Genomic DNA, 18,562 nt, shown 5'->3' on the forward strand with positions numbered 1-18,562 from the left:
TCCCAGTTCTATGACTCCCGTTAAAACAAAGCTTCAGGTGATAAATGATGGATGAGGTGGTGGCAAAGGAGAAAGAGCAGGAGGAACAGGGACCATTCACATCAATATCAGGCCAGTCAACCAGATATGTCTTGTAGGATATGTTTCTGTAACAAAAGGAGCGGTTCGGCTACACAGTTATAGGGCAGACAGTGAGTGCAATGCCTACCAAAAATTTCGAGGCACTCCAATGCCCCTTGGAAATGACATGGAGGTCAGAGGGCGTTAACTAAACCTTTTTTTCGATTTATAGCAACTGGGTCTCCCGTGCACTGTTGGCCTAAGCAGTGAATGGAAGGCTTTCCAAAAATTATGAGGAACTGCAATGCTCCTTACAAGAGCCATGTGTGGCACCCCAGGGGTCTGGTCACCACAGTAATAGAGATATTACGTCGGAGAGCAAGTGGGAGGTTTCCTGGTCAGGATCCCTTAAACATGCAACATCCTTCTGCCCCAGTCCTGGGAGGGGAGAATTCTGTCCTTATAAACTGGATCTGGGGCGGGGTTGAGTGAGTCAGAGAACAGTCAGTCAGAGTGAGAGCAAGGGAAAGTAACAGCAAGGAGCTCTGTAGGAGCTAGGAGCTAAAGACCAGGGGCTGGAAGCTGAGCAGAGCTCGCCCTGGCAGAAGACAATAGGAACCGGACACAGGAGTCCGAAGCTGTGAGGACTTATATATCCAGCAGCAGAAACCAGCCGGCAGGGGATTTCAGGTCCTCTGGCCATAGAAGCCCGGAGGCTCAGTCACAAGCAAGGGACCAGCACCGCCGTCGTGGAGCGGAGGCTAACAGAAGACCCCAAGTCACCAGCCATACGGGTGAGCACTACACGGTACACTCAGGGACGTGGGCTACTTCTACCCGCTTACAGCAAGGTAGCCAGGAAGAGTGCAGACAGACGGGGAGGCCTACAACTCCACCTGGCCAGGGGAACTCCTGCTTGCTCACAGACTGACCAGGCCTCTTATGCTAGCCAGTACTCCCGGCAGGGTCTACCTTATAATCATCAGTAAAGACCCTGAACTGCACTGCAAAGACTCTAAGTCGTTCCTGCTGCGCTCGTGCACCATCACCCCCATCATCCACACTCACTGCCCTGAGGCTATACTCCTCCCGAGGGGAGTTATCCCATTCTATGCTGCGCACACAACACCAGCCTCAGCGGTCTGCCTCGCAGCGGTGGTACTCCCTGACCGCAATCCACGGGTGGCGCAGTCGGACAATTAACCTCAAAACCTAAGAAAGACTGCCACTGGTTTGACCAGCCTGAGCCACGGGACCGGGTCACCGCCACGGAGACTACAGACCCCAGAGACCCGGCACCGGGTATCCCACACACGTGTACACACGGCCCAGGGGGCGCGTCACATGCAGTACAGCATATTACAAACATAAGTCCCATTATTGGGGAGTGGGTGTCCCATGGTATTTGCTTATGCCTTGCAAGCAAAAGCTGCCAAAAATTAGGACGGAGCAACTTGCAATGCCCCTTACAAGAGCCATGCAATTTAGCATATTACAAACATAAGTCCCATTATTGGGGAATGGGTCTCCCATAATATTTGCTTATGCTTTCCAAGCAAAAGCTGCCAAAAATTAGGACGGAGCAACTTGCAATGCCCCTTACAAGAGCCATGCAGTACAGCATATTACAAACATAAGTCCCATTATTGGGGAGTGGGTGTCCCATAGTATTTGCTTATGCCTTGCAAGCAAAAGCTGCCAAAAATAAGGACGGAGGAACTTGCAATGCTGGCACTCTGGTGGTATAGTGGTGGTGGAGGCTGAGGATAAGGAGAAGAAGATAAAACAGCCGAAACGAGGAAGCGTATACCCATGTGTGGGTGTGAATCGGTGCATGTGAATACACCTCCCAAAATAATACAGTGGATTTGACTTTATGTTACTCTGTTGTCATTTGGTGGTGATGAGAAGTCTGGCCCAATCCAGCCCTTGTTCATTTTGATAAGGGTCAGCTTGTCAGCGTTGTCAGTTGACAGGCGAGTGCGCTTATCAGTTATAATTCCCCCAACGGCACTAAAAACACGCTCCGATAACACGCTAGCGGCAGGGCAGGCCAGGACCTCCAAGGCGTACAGAGCGAGTTCATTCCAAGTGTCCAGCTTGGATACCCAATAATTAAAAGGCACAGAGGAATCACGGAGGACGCTGGTACGGTCGGCAAGGTACTCCCTCACCATCTTTTGAAACTTTCCACTCCTTGTGAGAGTACCCCGCGCTTCAGGGCCTGTAAGCTGGGAGGGTGTCAGAAAACTGTCCCAGAACGTTGACAGTGTTCCCCTGCCTCTGCTGGATTGGAGTTGCATCTCTCTCGCTTGTACGCCTTGGTTGGGCAACGAACTGTGACCTCTGCCGCTAGCATGTTCAGATGGGAATTTTTTTAAGAGTTCTGCAGCAAGGGCCTTCTGGTACTGCCCCATTTTTGTAGACCTCTCCACCTCAGGAATAAGAGAGTGAAAGTTCTCCTTGTAGCGGGGGTCTACAAGTGTCACCAACCAGTAATGACTGTCACCCAACATTTTGACAACGCGAGGGTCACGGTTAAGGCAGCGTAACATAAAGTCAGCCATGCGTGCCAGACTGGTAACGGAAAAGATTTCCGTGTCCTCACCAAGATGACGACTGACCATGCTCTCCTCCTCCTCCTCCTCTTCCTCCTCCCCCCTGTCCTCAGGCCACCCACGCTGAACCGACGGTATGACACTTGTACAGGTACTATCGTCTACATCGTATGATAGCAGATCCTGTTCTTCCCCCTCCTCCTCCTCCTCCTCTCCCTCATTGTCCCCCAATGCACGTTGGGATGAGATGAGGCTGGGCTGTGTGTAATCGCCCGCTATGGCTTCTTGATCCATCTCATCATACTCTGGCTGCAATGCCTCCTCTTTAATTCTCTGCAGAGAGCGTTGCAAAAGACAGACAAGTGGGATGCTGACACTAATGATGGCATCATCGCCACTCACCATCTTGGTGGCCTCCTCAAAGTTTGTCAGGATGGTACATATGTCAGACATCCAGGTCCACTCCTGAGGTCTTATGTGTGGAGTCTGACCTGAATATCGACGGCCTTGTTGCAGCTGGTACTCCACAACTGCTCTCTTCTGCTCACAAATCCTTTGCAACATGTGGAGGGTAGAGTTCCAACATGTGGGGACATCACACACCAGTCGGTGTGCTGGAAGCTGCAAACGCTGCTGCAACACAGCAAGGGCGGCGGAAGCTGTAGCCGACTTGCGAAAATGAGCTGACAGGCGGCGTACTTTCACGAGCAGATCTGGCAACTCATGAGCCAGGCATGGTACGTGTGTGATCTCACCTCGCCTCAGAGCCGCCACCAGGTTACGGCCATTGTCACACACGACCATGCCGGGATGTAGGTTCAGCGGTCTCAGCCACAGATCTGCCTGCTCTTTCACAGCTGTCCACAACTCACAAGCAGTGTGAGGTTTATCACCTAAGCTTATGAGTTTCAGCACAGCCTGTTGCTACTTGGCGGAGGCAGTACTGCAATGCTTCCAGCTTGTAACTGATGTGGTGATATCTGAGATGGAGGCTGAACATGAGGAGGAGGAGGGGGAGGAGGAGGATGCGCAGGAGCTGTACACTGTGGGGGCAACTCTGACTGACATAGGGCCCGCAATCCTCGGTGTGGGGAGGATGTGTTCCGTCCCAAGGTCCGACTTGGTCCCGGCTTCCACTATGTTTACCCAGTGTGCCGTCAGAGAGATGTACCGTCCCTGGCCACAAGCACTTGTCCACGTGTCCGTTGTCAGGTGGACTCTCCCAGTAACTGCGTTGTTGAGGGCACGGCAAATGCTTTGGGACACGTGCTTGTGTAGTGCGGGGATGGCACACCAGGCAAAATAGTGTCGGCTGGGGACTGAGTACCGAGGGACGGCCACCGCCATAAGATTGCGGAAGGATTCCGTCTCCACCAGCCTAAAAGGCAGCATTTCCAACGCAAGCAGTCGTGAAATGTGCGAATTTAGGACTGTGGCCTGTGGGGTGTTAGCTGCAAATATCTGCTTTTGTTCAAAGGTCTGGGATATGGACAATTGAACGCTGCGGTGGGACGTGGATGTGGACGTTGATGCTGTTTCTTGAGAAACTGCCATAACAAGTGAAGACTGAGAGGAGGGGGCATCTTTACATGCAGTATGGACAGGGGATTGCCTTGCACACACAACAGGGGGTTCTATTGCACGCACAACAGTGGAAGAAGCAGTGGTGACACCCGCTGACACTGGTCGTGGACCCTGGGTTTCGCCCCACAAAGTCGGGTGCTTTGCTGACATGTGCCTGATCATGCTGGTCGTGGTCAGGCTGGTAGTTTTGTCACCCCTGCTGATGCTGGCATGGCAGGTGGAACATATGGCCTTTTTGGGGTTATCAGCAGAGTCTTTAAAAAAATTCCAGACTCTGGAAGACCTACCACTTGTACTGGCAACGTCCCTCATGTTGGTGTTACGGGGAACGGTTGCCTGCCTTCTGTCTGCGGCCACCACACTGCTTCTTCCTGCCTGTTGGGGTACTCTGCCTCCCTCCCCCTGTGTGCTGCTGGCCTCACTCTGCATGTCCTCCTTCCACGTTGGGTCAGTTACTAGATCATCCACCACCTCCTCCTCTTCCACTTGCGCACCACGATCCTCCTCCTCACTTCCTGGCAATTGTGTCTCGTCATCGTCCACCTCTTGTGACAGATTGCCAACGTCGACTTCCTGTGGCCGTGGCTGTTCAAATATTTGGGCATTGCAACATGGGATCTCCTCTTCCACCACTTCAAGCTTATCAGGCGAGGGGCCCAAATATGGAAATGGACCAGTGAACAGCTCTTCAGAGTGTCCAAATGTGGGATCACTTGCTGTCTGACGACACTCGGCATGGTGGGAGGAAGGAGCATCAAGGTGAGGAGGAGTATGCGGTCGAGACTCACGGCTACTAAGAGTTGACCGTGTGGAAGACAGACCGGAGGTGGTGGTGCCCAGGTAACTGGAAGTATTGTCTGCTATCCAATTAATAACCTGTTCACACTGATCAGTTCTCAATACTGGTGTTGTTCTGTGCTTCCCTAATAATTCGGTCAAGAAGTGGGAGCGAGAAGATGTGGCTGTTGGTTGTGGCACATTTTCACCTTGGCCACGGCCCCGTCCTCTGCACGAACCATCACCAGAACGTCCACTTCCACGTCCCTTGCCACGCACCTTGCCCATTGTAAATGAAGTAAAATAGCTTACACTTGCACTATCAATGGAAAAAGGGTAATAAGGAGTAGATTAGAACCGTGGAAGAGGAAAACCACAGTTATTGTTTACTGGGGTATACCACACTTTTTTAAATAGAGATATTTGCGGCTGAACAGTGAGCGACACACTCAAACTGCTTTTTTTTTAGATACCAAAGGCCCAAAACTGGATAGTACAGCGATTTTGACCCGTGGAACTGCGAAACCACACTGGGATGTCGGGCCTACACAAGACTATTTTCAACAGATATATTTTTGTGTCACAACAGTCAGGAGACACTACTGTTTTTCTTTACTGAAAAAACTACCAAAACCTGAATAATAGAGATTTTTTACCGTGGAACAGCAAAACCACAGTTATAATTTACTGGTGTATACCAGGCTTTTTAAAATATATATATATATTTGCGGCTGAACAGTGAGCGACACACTCAAACTGTTTTTTTAGATACAAATGGCCCAAAAGTGGATAATACAGAGGTTTGTACCGTGGAACTGCAAAACCACACTTGTATTTCTCGGGCCTACACCAGACTATTTTCAACAGATATATTGGTGTCTGAAAAATCAGGGAGACACTATTTTTTATTTTTTTTTTACAGCAAAAAGTGCAAAAAGCAGGATAATAGAGATTTTTTACCGTGGAACAGCAAAAGCACACTTCTGTCTCTCTGGCCTACACCAGACTATTTTCAACAGATATATTTGTGTCTGAAAAATCAGGGAGACACTATTATTATTTTTATACAGCAAAAAATGCCAAAAACAGGATAATAGAGATGTTTTACCGTGGAACATCAAAACCACAGTAATAATTTACTGGTATATACCAGGCTTTTTAAAATATATATATATTTGCGGCTGAACAGTGAGCGACACACTCAAACTGTTTTTTTAGATACAAATGGCCCAAAAGTGGATAATACAGAGGTTTGTACCGTGGAACTGCAAAACCACACTTGTATTTCTCGGGCCTACACCAGACTATTTTCAACAGATATATTTGTGTCTGAAAAATCAGGGAGACACTATTTTTTATTTTTTTTTACAGCAAAAAATGCAAAAAGCAGGATAATAGAGATTTTTTACCGTGGAACAGCAAAAGCACACTTCTGTCTCTCTGGCCTACACCAGACTATTTTCAACAGATATATTTGTGTCTGAAAAATCAGGGAGACACTATTATTATTTTTATACAACAAAAAATGGCAAAAACAGGATAATAGAGATATTTTACCGTGGAACATCAAAACCACAGTAATAATTTACTGGTGTATACCAGGCTTTTTAAAATATATATATATATTTGCGGCTGAACAGTGAGCGACACACTCAAACTGTTTTTTTAGATACAAATGGCCCAAAAGTGGATAATACAGAGGTTTGTACCGTGGAACTGCAAAACCACACTTGTATTTCTCGGGCCTACACCAGACTATTTTCAACAGATATATTTGTGTCTGAAAAATCAGGGAGACACTATTTTTTATTTTTTTTTTACAGCAAAAAATGCAAAAAGCAGGATAATAGAGATTTTTTACCGTGGAACAGCAAAAGCACACTTCTGTCTCTCTGGCCTACACCAGACTATTTTCAACAGATATATTTGTGTCTGAAAAATCAGGGAGAAACTATTATTATTTTTATACAGCAAAAAATGGCAAAAACAGGATAATAGAGATGTTTTACCGTGGAACATCAAAACCACAGTAATAATTTACTGGTGTATACCAGGCTTTTTAAAATATATATATATTTGCGGCTGAACAGTGAGCGACACACTCAAACTGTTTTTTTTAGATACAAATGGCCCATAGAACGGCAAAACCACACTTCTATTTCTCTGGCCTACACCAGACTATTTTCAACAGATATATTTGTGTCTGAAAAATCAGAGGCACACTTTTTTTTTTTTCGGGGGGGGGGGGGGGGCACCAAAAGGTTAATAAGATGGGTATTTGTACATTGTGAAGGAGGAAAAAAAAAGAGGATTTAGATAAAAAAAAGAGGATTTTTCCTGGCCCCCGGGACCTGGAGCTAAGTCCAGCAATTTCAGCAACAGGAGCAGCACACAGGACTGTAATGCAGCGTTTGCTGGTATAACCATTGCGTCTCCTATACAGCCTGCCTGCCTGCCTGCCTGATATACCTGGGATGGATATTAGTCCTGAGAAGGACTGTTTGTTTGATCTGGCAGCCTTTACAGACCCTACACTAACTATTTTGCAAGATATATCTCTCCCTAAATCAGCAGCGCTGTCCCTACACTGTCTGATCCGGAGCGACTGTGTCCAAGATGGCGGCGCCCGGTTTTAAATACTCGAGGTGACGCTGTGCGGCCAGCCAATCACTGTAATGCCCACAAGCAACATGGCTGCGGCATTACAGTGACTGGCTGGCAATCCCTGCATGTTCATTGGCTCTGTAAAGAGCGCCAAACATGCAGGGCGGAGACCCGAGCTCCCGCCCGAGTAACCCGGAAATGCTCGGTGCTCGCCGAACATCCCGAGTAGCGTGATGCTCGGGCGAGTACCGAGCAGTGTCGAGCATGTTCGCTCAACACTAGTCGTCAGTGATCACTAAGAACCTTACATGAAGGTATATTGATTAAATGATGGAGAGACTTCCTGTTATTATGTTCAGCATATCTTTGTTAGAATTTCCAGATCAGTATGCATAAATGGTAATAAACAATTTTACATGTATGATGATAGTCATGAAGCTGAGCCCATGATTTTCTTTATTGTTAAAGATAGTACTATAATTAGAGGGAATCTGTCACCACATTTGACCTATTTATATACTATTAATATGGACATACAGGTTATAGACTGCTGAAAAAAGTCCTCCCTGTAAGCCTCAGATGCCTTGTTGTTAAGAAATCATCCTCTATCACTTTATATAAATGACCTCTTCCAGCCAGGCTCTGGAGATAATGTTGTCTAGAAGATAATGCTGCCTCCAGAGCTTGTTTTACATGAAGGGGCAGTTACCAGCGATAGTTTTTGATTAGAGGCATATAGTCAGAGTTTAATATTGACATTGCAGTACTTGTATACCGCTGCTGTACCATTAAAAAAAAGTCCTTTTCAGGGCTACATATTTTCATTTCTCTAGTAAAACCGCTGTTACCTGCATTCAGGTGGAGGAGGGATAGTTTAGGATTAGGGGCTGTAGGGTTTGGTTCTTACTCGGTTTGCGGATGAGGTAAGCACAGGAGGCGTTTTCATTAGAATATCCAGGCTGGTTTATTTTGACAGCATAAACCACTCATGAAGCAAACACAAAACAGCCTTTTCCCATCACAAAAAGATATAACAGAACAAAACTCAAAATAACAAGTCCATACAGCATGGCCTCAGCAGTTTAAATAAAGTGCCTTTTTCTGCCTCCAGCAGAGTCTGAGCGGCACATGCAATGCCTGCTCACCTTGCAAAATACACAGACTGAGACAGCCACAGCTATTTTAAATCAGACCTTCCAAGACCTGGACTGGAGATAAGTGAGCAGCTGATCCCACCCAGCTCTTTCAGCTGCTCGTAAAACCCGGCCTCATAAATAGGGTCCATTAAACACCTCTCAGCACTATGTGTGCTGGAGCCTGTTTTTACGAGTCCTACATCACCGAGGCTTGGCACCTTGGGGACACATGCCTCTCGTCCACGACCTGTCCGGCTCCAACCTTACAAGGCATATGGGCAGGGTTTAATATTGCTATAGCAGAACCTTATATAGATATACAGCTGCAGCCTAAAAACAAACGTACTTTTCAGGGCTACATATTTTCTTTTCCCTATTAATATTGGAAAGTTTGCAGGCATATAAATATATATGTAATTTAAAATGCACAAGACATGCGATAAGGGACGGGGCAGGGTTAGGTGTTCCCCACTCTGGCGCATTTTTATTAAAGAAAGTGCGAGCAAAAAGAATGGTCATTTGCAACCTGTGCAATAGCAAGATCAGCAGGGGCCTGACTACTACCAGCCTGGCTGCCACCAGCATGCTCAGGCACATGTCATCAAAGAACCGGACTAGGTGGGCCGAACGCCTGGGTCCTCAATCAGTGTCTGCGGGTTTCACCACTGACTATTCCCCTATGCTAGGTGCTTGCCAATACCCTTTCCATGACACAAGCACGGATGCCTCCCACCACAAGCACCATTAGCAACCACTCCAATTCCTTGTCCCAGTGCAGTGTTCAGCTTTCCCTACCCTAGGCCTTGGAAAGCAAATGAAAATACCTAGCCACCCATCCACCCACCCACCCACAGGCCCAAACACTAAACAGGCATATTTCCAGACTGCTTGCCCTGGAAATTTTGCTATTTACTTGTGGACACTGAGACTTTCCGCAACCTCATGGCAGCGGCAGGGACAGTGACGGTGATTGGGCACCGGAATCACGTGTCAGAACAACCGCACAAGAACCCCAGGACTGCGAGTGCCGATGCTTCGGGACGGCGGCAGCACGGGAGGTGAGTATAAGCTTTATTATTTTATCGGGACCAAACGTGGGGTAGGAGAAGGGGTTGTCCTAGTAGTGGACAACCCCTTTAATGTAGCATTTTGTGGGTCTTGCACAGGGAAGGGGGGTTATGTTGTATGTCATCGGTCTTGCACATGGATGCATGTTGCTTCATGCACAGTGATGCATGTTGGGGGGACTTGCACGATGAAGGGGGCGATGCAAGCATGGCACTGCATGTTGTGGGGGATTGCATAGGGGAGTGATGTTGCATGTTGGGGGCTTGCATATGCATGTAAGTGATGTTGAGGGTCTATCACAGGGAAGGGGATGATGCATGCATGTGCTGCATGTTGTGGGGGCTTGCACAGGGAATGGGTTAATGTTGCATGTGGGGCCTTGCATATGTAAGGGGGTGATGTTGCATTTCTTTCCTCTTGCACAAGGAATTTGACTGAAGCTGCGTGCACAGGGCTGCATGTTGGGGGGCGTACACAGTAAAGGGGTGCATCTTGAATTGTGGTATGTGTTAAAAGGGCCCACTGAGACTCTTTCGCCTGGGGCCCACAAAAACCTGGAGCCGGCCCTGGCGGCGATGACTCCATAATCAGCTTCTGTGTTTACTCAAATGTTCGCTGCTCACAATTAAAGAGGAAACTTTGCATTTGGACCAGATGGAGATGGAGGAAGAAATTATACTACCCATCCCAGCCTCATCTAATCTTCACAGCTCAGATTTGGTGATAATGAGGAAGAAAAGAGACATTTGTTTTTTTCACTTGAAAAAGACACCATTGAAACTCGTTATGAATAAAAAGCCTTTTATCATCATCATCTCTGAAGAATTTATTTACTCCAGCAGCGCAGCCAACTTACGTGTTCATCCAACTGGATCCAATATCTCCTGGAGGATTTATCCACCAGCTACAGGGCAGCAGCAGCTGCTTTTCTTCATGCCTACATAGGAGTTGTGCCTGTCACAACTCCACCAGGTGAGCATAACCAGCATTCTCTACTACTCTCTCTGCATAGGGTATCACCCTGTTGTGCATTCTGTTCCCCATATTTAGATTTACATACAATAAGGAAGAGAAGGCTGAGGAGGAGGAGGAACAGGAGATGGTTTCCTGTGCTACAGAGGGTACTATCCACACTAGCTTTATCCCATCTGATGGCTGGAGAGAAGGAGGAGGAGATGGAGTCGTTCTCCTGGTGGGGATAGGGAAGTCTTCCTTGTTGGGAATTTGGCATACATGGCAGACTTTATGTCCTGCTGCTTTTCCCGTGATCCTCTAGTTATATGCCATCGTTTTTACTGGTTGTTCACCTTTCTCGACCCACGCTACAAAGAGAACTTTCCATCTCTTCATCATGCGGCAGAGAGGGCTAGTAAAATGGTGCAATACCAGAAGGCCCTAGTCAAGCAATTACTACAAATATTCGAATCTGGCAACGCTTGCGACAGAGGTCATAGATTCTTGGGCAACCAAGGAGGAGAGACGTACACTAGGTACAATAAAGACAGGGGAACACTATCAAAGGTACTCTGACAAGGAGGGAAAAGTTTTGGAAGATGGTAAAAGGTGTACCTAGCTGACCGTGCCAGCGTCCTCCATTATTCCGCTATGCCTCACAACTATTGGATATCCAAGCTGGACACGTGGCATGAACTTTCCCTCTACGCCTTGGAGGTGTTGGCCTTCCTTGCTGCTAGTGTTTTGTGAGAGTGGGTTTTTAGTGCTACCAGGGGCATAATAATTGATAGGAGCATCTGCCTGTCAACTGAAAATGCTGACCGGCTGACTCTTATCAAAATGAACATGGGCCTGGATTCGCCCAGACTTCTCTATCCGACCGGATGACAGCAGCAGAACATAAAGCCTATTCAAATGTTTCTTTTTTTTACTGGTGTATTCCCATGCACCCCTCCCCACCCAAAAAAGGGTATATGGTTTATTGTCTCTTCTTTTTATTGTCCTCCTCCTCCACCATATCAACAGGATCATCAGGCGGCCCTCACTCAAAATCTTTATATGGTCATCAGGTGGTCCACTCTCAAAATCTTTAGAGGATCATCAAGCGGCCTTCACTCAAAATCTTTAGGGGGTGATCATGCGGTCCTCACTCGAAATCTTTAGTGGGTCATCAGGCGGCCCTCACTCAAAATCTTTATAGGGTTATCAGGTGGCCCTCACTCAAAATCTTTAGCGGGTATATATATATACCCCCCAGGGGTAAATGTTTTTCAGCCCTTGCCCTTAGCGCATAGTCTTTACCGGTCTAGGAGTTCAACTCCTTAAAAATTTGAAAAAATGTGTTCTGAGGCCCTCCTCTACGTGTCTTCCAGGGTGTAATTCAGTCCCTCCTTCTAATTTTTGGCAGCCTTTGCACTTAGTGCATAGGCTTTATGAGTCTAGGAGTCCCACTACCTAACAATTTTAACAGAATGTGTATTAAGCCCTCTTTTATGTCTAATATAGGGTATATCAGAGTCCCTCTTCCTTCTAATTTTTGGCAGTTCTTGTATTGTCCGCATAGGCTTTGCTCCTTCATAAATTAAACAGGATGTGTCTTACCTTGTCACACACACCACATGCTCAGATAAGGTAGTAAAATGTTAAAATTATATTTACTGGTGACTACCGGTGGGTGTAGTTTTATTTCTCCCTCTACTTTGTCATCTTCTGTAGTCATAGGCGCCTTGGATATACTGTGAGAGATGGCCCAGCAATAAGGGGTGGAGGTGGCAAGTTTTTGTTTTTCTTTTTAATTTTGCCTTGTATATGTCATTATACTTTACAGGAAAGAATGTTTCATAACATTTTTTCCAGTAAAATCCATTTTATCTTTGGTTTTGTATGTTTTTTTTGTCAGTCTGTAAAAGTAGAGTAATACTTTGACAACATTGTTTCCAGCAGCGACCTTGGAGTCAGAGATGCATCCAGGCGTCTTCACCAAGCTGTTCCCATTCCATTTGAGCGCTGTGTTTCCATCCATTTCAGTGATTTTCCTGCCCCACCAGCCCTCCTCTTAGGGTCTTCCAGAAAAATGCTTGAGTTTCCCATTGACTTCCATTATACTCGAGTCAAGCCCGTCCAAGCAAAGGAACTGATAGATTATCGGGCACTCGAGCATTTTAGTGCTCGCTCATCACTATTAAAGATGCATTTCTAATTTTTTTTTACTTACACAATTTTTTATAGTAATACTGTTTTTAACTGTATGGTATTGACACTGGTTATTAATTATGGTATTGTTTGCAGGTAACTGAGCAAAAAATAGGAATAAACAACACATTGCCATAGATAGGTAACTTCTAAAAATTAAACCGACAGGTAACATCTAAAAAGTAAACCTAGTTGAAAATTCTGTCTTTGCATGATCCTATTTTGATTGTCTGAATGTTATGTAACAGAGGTTTTAAGAATGACATATGCAAGAAAGAACACATGAAGGTTTTAGAAAAAAGAATCTTCTAGATTGCCCTCTGTCCTCTGCCTGCTAATGCTGAAATGGATGTAAGAAATGTGAAATGCATTACCTGAGACATAAAGAAAAATGTGATTGAATATTACCAGACTGTGAAGCACTTCTAAGGTTCAAGGGTGTCAAAGAAATAATTGATTTCAATTTAACAGTAATGAGCCTAACACAGCCAGTTTCTAATCTGACTGCAAGTGTGATGGATAAAACAAAACCGCGGATGTTATCCATTTCTCCATTGCACATACACATCAAGTTCCCAATTCTTATGCCCAGTTATGCACTTGATCTTAAAACCAATCACAGGCCTACTGGGCACAGATGAATAAAAGGCTGGAAATAGAGAACCGTAAAACACTTTTTCCATAATATATTGGTGACTACTGCTAAAAAAATACCAGAATTGTACCTTGCACAAAATTTTACTCAGGTATCAATGCTGTTATCTGTAGGACTACTATTTGTAGGACTACTTGAAATGATAAAAAGTAAAAACAGGAAAAAGGATCAGTACTTGAATAAAACTTCTATTTATTTCATCCGATAAAACAGGGATATCCATGATTAAAAAATATAGAGTGATTCTTATGCGTTTATGGCATAACTGCCCTTAGTCATAGAATATACAAAAGTGATATCAAGTGCCGTATATATAGGAAAAGATTGCTAACCACATGATCCCGTCATTATCTTAAACCACCTTATACACATTAAATGCAACACATGAAAAGATAAATGCAAAAAATGCATGCAAGTATAATACGTATTGAATAAGCATTTAAGTGCAAACTTAAGCTGCTGACCATGCATTATACCTAGTGATGAGCGACCACTAAAATGCTCGGATATTCATTGATCGTGTGGAGCAAATTGGAATGTTCGAGTGCTAGATCTGAGTAACGAGCCCAATTTAAGTCTATGGGAAACTCATGCATTTTTCTGGCGCCCCGTGCCCCCGGCAGTCTGCAGAGGGCCTAAAAATTGCCCAAATCTATGGGAACAGTGCTCAAATGACATGGAAACAGCATGGGGATGTCACAGGTGTGTCAGAGGTGACAGACTTTCGTACTGCGGTGGTTTGCAGGAGATCTCCACATTTGGCAATGCAGACAGCTGCCTAGATAGGAGGCTGTCTTTAGGACCCAGCGACTGCCTCCCTCTGGCCTGGGTGTATATATACCTGATCTCTCCAGGTGGGCGTCGCCGGTTATACTCATTTCTACTAGGAACTTGCCTGAAGCAGCATCACGTCCTCTCTGGAGTCTTGACGCCGTGTACCCTGTTGGAGTTCTTCTAAAGCTAAGTTGCAATTCCCCTGTGTTGTCTTCTCCTTCCCCTTTTGTCTTTAGAGTGCTAGCGGAGGTTGACTAGTGCTCATCTCCTTCCACCCCCCGCTATATCCTTACGCCAGGGATAGTAGGGCGAGGCACGTGATCGGCGACAGCTGGGGAGGCTGTATAGGGACATTAGGGGGAGACAGGGTGACGCTAGTCCAGATTAGGAGGTCACCTCTTCCCCCTTTCCCTAGTTTCTGGGCTCCCTTTCCCTTTTCCCATCTGTGTTGCACTCACACCTGGCGTGACTCTCTGTGCTGCATGGCGTGACAGGATAAGACGCCTGGAAGCATTTCTGACTCCCAGGTCAATGCTGTCAACAATGTTGTCAGAGGTATTACGCCACTTTTAGGGACTCACAATAAAACATACAAAAACGAAACTAAAATGGATTTTCCTGGGAAATATGTTAAGGAACATCCTTTCCAGGGTAATGACTTGTATATAAGGCTAAATAAATAACCAAAAACAAAAATGCTCTTCCACACCTTGGGCTATGTTCACACGTAGCGTTTTTGATGCGTTTATGCACTTTTGCATTGCTTTCAATCAAGACAAATGCATTAACTGGGAAATGTCATTTAACATTTTACAACCTTATCTGGCCATGTGGTGTGTGAGACATCATCAGACACATGCTGATTCTTTTATGAAGGACAAACATTATTTTTACAGTCTTACTATTCTTAAAGGGCCAGCAGTCGACTATGCTTTGTCGTTCCCATTATTAAAGAGTGGGTCTCCTATACTGTTATTGCGTATGCAGTGACTGCAAGGGCTTCCAAAAATTTGGACGCAATCCAATACCCCTTTGAAGAGACATAGAGGAGGGTCTCAGTAAAAAAATGATCCCATTATAAAGGAGTGGGTCTCCTATAGTGGTAATGTCCATGCTGTGACTGCAAGGGCTGTCAAAATTTGGGAAAAACCCCACTAACAATTTAAACACACATAGAGCTGGGCCACAGTAATGACATGCTCCCATTAGAAAGGAGAGGGTCTGCTATACAGTTATAGGATAAGCAGTGAGTCCAACGGCTGCCAAAATTTAGGAAAAACCCCACTAAAAACTTAAAGACACATAGAGCTGGGCCACAGTAACGAGTATGACATGTTCCCAATAAAAAGGAGTGTGTCTACCATACTGTTTGCCTATGGAGTGAATGTAACGGCTGCCAAAAATGTGGAGGAATTCCAGTGTCCCTTGCAAGAGACATAGAGGTTGGATGGCCTCCTGAAAACAATGTTCCCATTATTAGGAAGTGGGTTTCCCGTACTTTTTGCCTATGCAGTGAATGCAATAGCTGCAAAAAATGTGGAGGATGATGATGAGGAGAAGGAGGAGGACAAGAGCAAATAGACAAAATCAGGAAGCGTATACCCATGTCTAAGTGTGAAGACAGAGGTGCAGGGGAATAGAGTTAGACCTCCCAAAAAACCCACTGTATTTGAGTTTATTAGGCTGCTATCATTCGGTGGTGTTGAGAAGTCTGGCCCAATCCAGCCCTTGTTCATTTTTATAAGAGTCAGCCTGTCAGCATTTTCAGATGGCAATTTTTTAAATAATTCCGCAACAAGGGCCTTCTCTTACTGCACCATTTCATTAGGCCTGTCCTGCAAGGGAATAAGAGACAGAAAGTTCTCCTTGTAGCGTGGGTCTAGAAGTGTCACCAACCAATAATGACTGTCACCCAAAATTTGGACAACGCGAGGGTCACGTGAAAGGCAGTGTAACATAAACTAAGTCATGTGTGCCAGACTGCTAACAGGCAAGACTTCTGTGTCCTCACGGACGACTGACCATGCTCTCCTCCTCATCCTCCTCCTTCCTGTCCTCAGGCCATCCACGCTGAACTGACAGTATGATAGTTGTGCAGGTAGTACTATCTATAGCACAGGAAACTAGCTCCTGTTCTTCCTCCTCCTCCTCTTCCTCATTGTTACCCAATGTCCACTCCTGAGGTCTTTTGTGTGGAGTCTAAACTGAATACTGATGGCCTTGTTGATGCTGGTAGTCAACAACTGCCCTCTTCTGTGCACAAATCCTTCTCAACATCTGCAATGTAGAGTTTCAACGCTTGGCGACATCGCAGATCAGTCGGTGAGCTGGAAGCTGCAAACACTGCTGAAGCATGGCAAGGGCGGCGGAAGCTGTATCTGACTTTCTAAATTGGGCATACAGGAGGCGTACTTTGACAAGCAGATCCGGCAGATTCAGGTAGGTTTTGAGAAACCGCTGAACCACAAGGTTAACCACTTGGGCCAGGAATGGTACGTGTGTGAGCTCGTGTTGCCTCAGAGCTGCCACCAGGCTCCAGCCATTGTCACATACGACCATGCTTGGCTGTAAAGTCAGCGGTGTCAGCCACAGATCTGCCTGCTCTTTCAGAGCTGTACACAACTCTTCAGCGTTGTGTGGTTTGTCACCTAAGGATATTAGCTTCAGCACAGCCTGTTGCCGCTTGGCCGAGGCAGTGCTGCAGTGCTTCCAGCATGTGACTGATGTGGTCATTTCAGAGATGGAGGCTGAAGAGGAGGAGGAGGTGCAGGAGCTGTAGAATGTGGGGGCAACCCTGATTGACTCAGGGCCCGCAATCCTCAGCGTCGGAAGGACGTGTTCCATCCCAAGGTCCGACTGGGCTCCGGCTTCTATTATATTAACCCAGTGTGCCGTCAGCGAGATGTACCATCCCTTCCCACAAACACTTGTCCACGTGTCCATGGTTAGGTGGACTTTCTCAGTAACTGCGTTGTTGAGGGCACAGATAATGGTGTGGGACTCATGCTCGTGTAATGGGGGGAGGGCACACTGGAAATAATAGTGGCGGCTGGTGACCGAGTACCGAGGGACAGCCGCTGCTATCAATTTGCGGAAAGTTTCAGTTTCCACGAGTCTAAAAGGCAACATTTTGAGCGCAAGCATTCAAGAAATGTGTGAATTTAGTAGTGTGGCCTGTGGGCTGTTGGTTGCGTATTTGCGCTTGCATTCCAAGGACTGTGGTAGGGACAACTGAACGCTGCGCTGGGACAAGGACGTGGACGTGCTTGCTGATGGTGCTATTTGAGAGTGTGCAGCTACACGTGCAGGGTGGGAGGCATCTTTGCATGCGCCATGGACAGTGGATTGGCATGCACTCACAACAGCGGATGAAGCAGTGGTGACACCGGCAGACACTGTTTCTGGACCCTGGTGTTCGACCCACTTAGTCGGGTGTTTTGCTGCCATGTGCCTGATCATGCTGGTGGTGGTCAGGCTGGTAGTTTTGCTACCCCTGCTGATGCTGGCCTGGCAGGTGGTGCAAATGGCCTTTTTGGGGTTATCTGCAGAGTCTTTAAAAAACAACAAGACTCGGGAAGACCTAACAGTTGTACTGGCAACTTCCGTCGTGTTGGTGTTACAAGGAATGCTTTCCCGTCTTGTGTCTGTGACCACTCTGCTTCTTCCTGCTTTTTTTGGTGCTATGCCTCCCTCTCCCTGTGTGCTGCTGTCCTTGCTCTGTATGTCCCCCTGCCAGGTTGGGTCAGTTACTATATCATTCACCACCTCGTCTTCCACTTTCGCACCCTGGTCCTCCTCCTGACTTTCTTTCAATTGTGTCTCATCATCATCATCCACCTCTTGAGACAGTAATTGCACTTTCCCACCATTGCCTTCATGTGACCATGGCTGCTCCAATATTTGGACATTGCTACACGTGTTCTCCTCTTGACTCGCTTGAAGCTGCCCAGGCGAGAGGCCCGAATCTACAAATGGAAAAGTGAGCAGCTCTTCTGAGTTTCCAAGTGTGGGATCAGTTGTCTCCGGGCACTCGGCATGGTGGGAGGAAGGAGGATCAGGGTGAGGAATATGCGTTCCAGACTCACGGCTACTGAGACTTGACTGTGTGGAAGACTGGGTGGTGGTGGTGGTGGCAAAGTGACAGGAAGCATTTATCTGCTATCCAACCAACAACCTTTTGACACTGCTCTGGGTTTAAT

The sequence above is a fragment of the Phyllobates terribilis genome, unplaced genomic scaffold (assembly GCF_046119375.1).
Source record: "Phyllobates terribilis strain yellow unplaced genomic scaffold, ASM4611937v1 Scaffold_1__5_contigs__length_1240528914, whole genome shotgun sequence".
In the NCBI taxonomy this organism is placed as follows: Eukaryota; Metazoa; Chordata; class Amphibia; order Anura; family Dendrobatidae; genus Phyllobates; species Phyllobates terribilis.